The following is an 8,101-nucleotide window of genomic DNA, read 5'->3' on the forward strand; positions in this document are numbered from 1 at the left end:
TCTAATAGGCCATGAACTAGATCAGAATCATTCTCAACGAATCTATAAGAAGTGATCCAATTTTTTTCATCAGGTCCGGGTGAAGACCAAAGATCTTGAGCGACCGATCCGGCAGAACAACTCAAAAGATAAAGAAGTATCGTTAATTTCTTCATGCTCGTTCCAAGTTCGAAGTACCATTTGTACAAATAAGAATCCCCTTCTGATCTCTTCTTCATATAGATAGATATAGGATCTATGGGGCAATTACTTAGAAGTACATTTTGTGCAACAGCCCTTCCTATCTGATAGAAAAGGATCCCATGATCCTGAACCGATCTTACCTGGGATCGCAAATCCCAAGTTTGTCTATGAAGAGCTAATCTAATTGTATTAGTTTCTATAATTGATTTCTTCTGTGTAATACTAATTGATAGGGCCTCATTGATAAGTGCTACAAGATCTCGTACATTGGAACCCATGGTTATGGACCCCAATCCGTTAGTATGGAACATTTTCTTTTCCAAGTGAAATCCCCTAGTATATGAAAGAATGAAAAAGTGCTTTCGTTGTTGCGGAATAAGAAGCCTTCGTATCTTAATGCATGTATTTAATTTATTCGGAGCTATTAGAGCGGGATCCACTTTTTGGGGAATATGAGTCGAAGCAATAACAAGAATATTTCTAGTGGAACATCTTTCACAATCTCTGGAGAGATAGTTCTCTAATAGACCGAGGGATAAGTAATTCGACTCATTCATATACAGATCATGAATGTTTGGAATCCATATTATGCAAGGAGACATTGCTTTTGCTAATTCGAATTGAAAGGTGATATCAAATCGGTCTATTTTCGGCGTCATATACATAGTTAGCAGCTCCGTATCAAGGTCATCATCAATATCGTCACTATCATCAATATCGATATCGTCACTATCATCAATATCGATATCGTCACTATCACTATCATCAAAATCGATATCATCAATAAAATAATCTTTAGGCTTGTCATCCGGGAACTTGTTCGGAAATACCGTAATGAAAGGAACATAGGGGTTTGTCGCTAGGTATTTGACCAAATAGGATCGTCCAGTTCCTATAGAACCTATCACTAAAATACTCCTAGAAGGGGATAGGGCTAAGCGGAGCGAAAAGGGTTTTCCATGAGATGGGAAATGAAAACTATTAGCCCCACACGAGGTTTGTGAATAAGTAATTGTCTGATAATGAGCAAGGAATATCCGTCTTTCTGCTAAACAGGATCCATTGAACTCATAATTCATTATATACTTGTCAACTAAGTATCGTAAGTAAATTGATCCCGGTTGTTCAATCATTTGATAACCAGAGTCATTCTTTGATAAATGATCACTATGAGTCAGACTCAATAGAATTTGATCAATCCTTTTTTCTGTCGTTAAGGTGGAGAACTGAACCAAGAATTCTCTTTCTTCATCATCAATCGAATCACTGTTCGCGACCCAGGATTCTATTTTCTCATCAATCCAATCACCGTTCACCTTTTTTCTTTTTCTTATCAATGAATGGATCTCTTTACTTGTACGACTTAGATGTCTCGTATTTCTCGAAAAAGTGATTCGATTGATGGGATTTGGTATGATACTTATGAGATTGATGGGATTTGATATGATACTTATGAGATCGATGAGATTGATATTCAAATATTTCTTCCTAGAACGTATTGATTTGACCCCACAAGCGACCAATAGCATGTTGCCACCAAAAGCAAAACCCCGTATTTCTTCCAGAGAATCTCCTAATTGTTTCAGAACAACTAGAAAGAGATTCTTTAACCAGAAAGAATTCAGTTCAGATGTAGGATACCCATCCAAAAGTTTTCGCAACTCAATCATGTATGATGGAATCATCAAAGATTTGATCTTTTCTAACTCTGTCTGTAACTCACTAGAGGCTTGGGAAACAAAGAGAAGATGTATACGAACGAGATATCCAGCAACAAGAAGAAGGGAAAAGATTGAATAGAGGAACTCCAACTCCCGAGCATTTGTTGATCTCAGATGTGTCCATATCAATGGAACGGGTGACTCATTATTTCGATGAATCATTTCTTCGGACAGAAGAAGATTCTGTAAACACTCCCTCGAAATCTCACTTATCAGACTCAAAATCTCACTTATCAGAGTCCATTGTGGAAGAATCTTCTGAGGAATTGGCCATGATATATCTGATCCATGCATAATATCATGAAAAATGGATACAAATTTGTGACTGCTACTTAGTATCGACAATGGGTCTGAAAAAGTATCTAAAAGGGTGAAATTTAGATATTTGCACTCTGTCAAAGTAAGGAACCATGGCATATATGTTTGGAACGGATTCCATTTTGTTTGGAACAGATTCCATTTTGAGAGATTTGAAAAAGCACTATCTCGTTGAAAGGTTCTATACATCTGCCGTTTCTCAACGCATTTCTTTAGAGAAAGACTCCGTTTTTTTTTCCTCTTTCCGGATGGTAAATATTTCTCAGAACATGGAGTGTGAATCAAACCCATGTTTGAATTGAAACTGAGATACCGATGCAAGTTCTTCCCTTCTGAATCAGATAGATTCATATCTGAAAGAGGCTGACAATAAGTTCTTCCAAAATTGACTCTTTGTTTCTCTGTTAGAGGTGTTGCAGAAATGTCTGCGATCGAGTAAATAGCTCTACGAACGAATGGCTCGGATCGAATTGGAAAACGGAAAGATTTGTACAAGTTATACGTTTTGTCACCACTTTGTGGAAAATCTTTAGGTATGAATATGTTAGATACCTGTGACTCGATTGGTGAAATAGTCTCTCTCTCCAAAAAAATATGTTTTTTTTTACCGACGCACGAAGAAAATATTTTGTTGCGAATGAACAAGGTAGTGAGGAATTGTCCATATGTAAGATCATAATTATTGATACGGGTCTTTTCCACATAAAAAGGGAATCTTTTGTTACAATAGAACCAGAAGTGATTTGGATCATTCAAGAATCGAAGTCGATTTGCTTTATAAAAAGAAGATATCAATGAACTTCTATGAAATGGTTTCACGGGATTCAGCCAATTGTCTCGATCATGGAATATCATTGAGAAATAGGAATCCGTGTTATCAAAGGATTTCCTGCGATTATTTCTAGTATAGAATGAGTCAATCATCCACTCTGGTATCTTTTTGAACAAAAATGGTAATGTTGTTCCTCCATTGATAAAGAATTCCGGTCTTTGGGAAGTATCATGATCATCCAATAAGAAGGGTTTCAATTTATTCAAATGAACGATTTGAACACCTATTGATTCTAACAACTGATTGCGGAGTTGATCATTCGGACCTTTCAATTCACGGATGTGGATCTCGGACCTATGAATGGGGATATTCCCGATACTCACAAAGAAAAGGGGAAGTGACTTGGACAAAAAGGGAAGTGACTTGGACAAAAAGGGAAGTGACTTGGACAAAAAGAAACGAAGTGACTTAGACAAATTTTGTTTGTCGATAGCCTCGGACCAATCAATCGAATATTGATTAATACGTAACCGATCGAACACTACTTGAAAACGGTTCTTCTGTTCAGAAACGAAATGTTCCAAATGTTCCTGGAAATTCTTGCTCTCATTGGACCATTTGTATCTATATACATCAGGATCCCGATTCATGGATCTCTCGGTTCGAGAAAAAAGAGGATCAAACCATTTCTTCTGACTCTTTTTCAAATTCGATAAATGTTGGTTGATCGTATATTTCATTATAGTTATATGATTCAGAGTATCATTTCCTATTTGATCCCTTTGAATTCCATATTCGAAGTTGCGATCGGATCTATTCATTAAAAAGAATCGATTAGATACATTTCTTATGTACCCATAGGTGCTATATTGGATTTGAATCAGATTTCGGATCAATCTATATTGATTGACTGCCTCCATTATGTTGTTGCTAGCAAATACCGCTGTTTTTAGTTTTGGATCTTCCAAATCATTCCCGCAGTAGATCCGGACCGATTTTTTTCTGATCCTTCGATAAAAAGATTCATTCTCTTCATAAAAAAGAGGAGGTAGAACCAATAAAGATTTCTTTTTCGATTCATCTCTGGAGTTGAATACCTCATTCAAGAATTTTTTTTGATCCAACCCGTAGGAATCAATAGAAAAGGCAAATCCCCTATGATACACCAGATCCGGCTCGGTTATTGATAGAGTGAATAGATCTGCCATTTCTTGAAATCTCTCTTCTGATTCAAAATCGTGGTGTAACGTGTATCCCCTTTTGTTCCGGTCATGGAATAGATGAAATAAATCAAAAAATGGATTTTTGTTCAAGAATGAAATCTTATTGGAACTGTCCATATCCGGTTCATCCTTCGGAACCATATCACATCCCGGATCTGATGAAATAGGATGAATTGAGACGGTATTTTGTAAATACATAATTATCTTGAATATATCAACCATTTCTTTATTTTCCAATCGCCTGGAAGGGACAAAAGAAACATCTTGTTTTTTCTTCAAAAATTTCTGATCTCTAGTGGACCTCTCAATAGGATTCGAACCCAGATGAAGTTCTGACCATCTGTCAGAGAAAAAAGAACGAATTGATCTTGTAGGATTCCCAAGAAATTCTTCGATTTCTTCCGGAAGCAGATGATTATTCATCTGCTTCTCACGTTCCGTGAATAGCCGGGACATTGAGGAAGATCCAAAAAGGCATTTCGGGAATCGATCTGATTCTATCTCTGTTCGTTCCGTTTGAAGAAAGGAAGGATCCCAAAGAATCGATCTTTCTTTTAGTTGCTGAATGTCTGTTTGATCGATCAATGTGGGATATTCTGAATCCTCATTTCTAATGGAATCGAAATGATCTATGGATTGATCAGAAGATCCTTTCAATTGGCTAGAATCCCTTACTTGAACGAAAATAGATCTTGTGGAATCATATTGAATATTTGACAATACATTCCGTACCTTGCTAAAAAACCGATCCTTGTTTACCAACCACACATTGTCTAACCAAATCAAATTCTCTCTCGATACGTTCCTCAAAAAATCCGATTCGTGCTGATTCTTCCCCAACTAACGAAGAGATCTTGGCGGAATTGCCACATATGAAATTGAACACAATTTTGCAAAGAAATACCCCACTTGTTTCTCGAGAAGAGATGGGAAACATGCTCAATATCATTTGATTGAATAGTTGCCTCAGCTCCTTGTTGTTTGAAGAAACCCTCCCCTTCAATTGGTCTTTTTTCACGAAAAGCAGACATGAGATAACAAATCAAGTCTTTCCCTAAGATTTCGAATAGCTGTCCCAAATTCAAGTTGATTATGTTTCGCTTCTTCCTCGGAGAAAGACGATCAAACAATTCCCAATCATGGTCCTTGCGGATCGGATCATCCGTATAGGATAAAAAAAGAAACTCCAGATATTCGCTATCTTTCTCTTTGAATGAGATCTTAATTCCAGCTACGGTTTCATTAATTCCAGCTACGGTTTCATTAGATATCTTACAACTAGAATCCCTCTTTTTTCCGATCCGGTTCCTCCACCACCGCGAACTCCGGTTAGATTCAGGCATGATACACTTTTTATTTATTGGGAGACACCCAAGTACTCTCTTGCGGATCCATGAAACAACTCTCAGAAATCTTTTTCCCTTTTGGAAGATACAGGAACGAAACAATCAACCTATTGATATTGGAAGACCGAAAAGATTCTTCCAATGTCTCATTTCTGGGTCCAATGGAATTCACATTTCTGGGTCCAATGGAATTCATAGGTATAGGAAGAAGCTCCATCAAATAGAGATTTTTTCTTTCGACCATCTTTCGATTGTTAATACGAGATATAAGGACCGCTACTACAAGCAGTACTACACCTTTGATTACACCTTTGATCATGAAATATCGATTGCTTGTTGAACCCTGCGAATCACGTGAAAGTAGGGTACTCCAAATTCGGGGGTCAAAAAGTTTCATAAAGCGTTCTTGATGGAAAAAAATGTATTTGATCCACGAATCTAAGAAATAGTGAGAATTCTTGATCTCTCTCAACTTGATCTCTCTCAATATCTCTCTCAATTCGACGATCCAGAATTTGAATTGATGTCGTCTCATAAATCCCTCCTAAAGATTTTATTTCAATTGGAATTTGGTTATTTATACGATATACTTATTTACGATATACTTATTTATACATTTACGATATACTTATTTATACGATATACTTATTTACGATATACTTATTTATACATTTACGATATACTTATTTATACGATATACTTATTTACGATATACTTATTTATACATTTACGATATACTTATTTATACGATATACTTATTTACGATATACTTATTTATACATTTACGATATACTTATTTATACGATATACTTATTTACGATATACTTATTTATACGATATACTTATTTACGATATTATTTACGATATACGATGATCTCTGTTAAGCATCCATGGCTGAATGGTTAAAGCGCCCAACTCATAATTGGCAAATTCGTAGGTTCAATTCCTGCTGGATGCACACCAATGGGAACGTTCAATAAGTCTATTGGATTGGCTCTGTATCAATGGAATCTCATCATCCATACATAACGAATTGGTATGTTATATTCATACCATAACATATGAACAGTAAGAACTAGAATTCTTATCGATACTGGAACTCATAGGGAAGAAAATGGATTTATGGATGGAATCAAATATGCAGTATTTACAGAAAAAAGTATTCGGTTATTGGGGAACAATCAATATACTTCTAATGTCGAATCAGGATCAACTAGGACAGAAATAAAGCATTGGGTCGAACTCTTCTTTGGTGTCAAGGTAATAGCTATGAATAGTCATCGACTCCCGGGAAAGGGTAGAAGAATGGGACCTATTATGGGACATACAATGCATTACAGACGTATGATCATTACGCTTCAACCGGGTTATTCTATTCCACCTCTTATAGAGAAAAGAACTTAAAGCAAAATACTTAATAACACGGCGATACATTTATACAAAACTTCTACCCCGAGCACACGCAATGGAGCCGTAAACAGTCAAGTGAAATCCAATCCACGAAATAATTTGATCTATGGACAGCATCGTTGTAGTAAAGGTCGTAATGCCAGAGGAATCATTACCGCACGGCATAGAGGGGGAGGTCATAAGCGTCTATACCGTAAAATCGATTTTCGACGGAATGAAAAAGACATATCTGGTAGAATCGTAACCATAGAATACGACCCTAATCGAAATGCATACATTTGTCTCATACACTATGGGGATGGTGAGAAGAGATATATTTTACATCCCAGAGGGGCTATAATTGGAGATACCATTGTTTCTGGTACAGAAGTTCCTATATCAATGGGAAATGCCCTACCTTTGAGTGCGGTTTGAACTATTGATTTACGTAATTGGAAGTAACCAATTAGGTTTACGACGAAACCTAGAAATCGATCACTGATCCAATTTGAGTACCTCTACGGGATAGACCTCAACAGAAAACTGTTGAGTAACGGCAGCAAGTGATTGAGTTCAGTAGTTCCTCATAGAAAATTATTGACTCTAGAGATATGGTAATATGGAGAAGACAAAATTGTTTGAAGCACGCACAGAACCGGAAGCGCCCCTTGTTTCAAAGAGAGGAGGACGGGTTATTCACATTTAATTTGATGGTCAGAGGCGAATTGAAAGCTAAGCAGTGGTAATTAAGATCCCCCGGGGAAAAAGAGAGATGTCTCCTACGTTACCCGTAATATGTGGAAGTATCGACGTAATTTCATAGAGTCATTCGGTCTGAATGCTACATGAAGAACATAAGCCAGATGACGGAACGGGGAGACCTAGGATGTAGAAGATCATAACATGAGTGATTCAGCAGATTTGGATTCCTATATATCCACTCATGTGGTACTTCATCATACGATTTATATAAGATCCATCTGTCTAGATATCATCATATACATCTAGAAAGCCGTATGCTTTGGAAGAAGCTTGTACAGTTTGGGAAGGGGTTTTTATTGATAAAAAAGAAGAATCTACTTCAACCGATATGCCCTTAGGCACGGCCATACATAACATAGAAATCACACTTGGAAAGGGTGGACAATT

The sequence above is a fragment of the Musa acuminata genome, unplaced genomic scaffold (genome assembly GCF_036884655.1).
Source record: "Musa acuminata AAA Group cultivar baxijiao unplaced genomic scaffold, Cavendish_Baxijiao_AAA HiC_scaffold_888, whole genome shotgun sequence".
Classification (NCBI taxonomy): domain Eukaryota; kingdom Viridiplantae; phylum Streptophyta; class Magnoliopsida; order Zingiberales; family Musaceae; genus Musa; species Musa acuminata.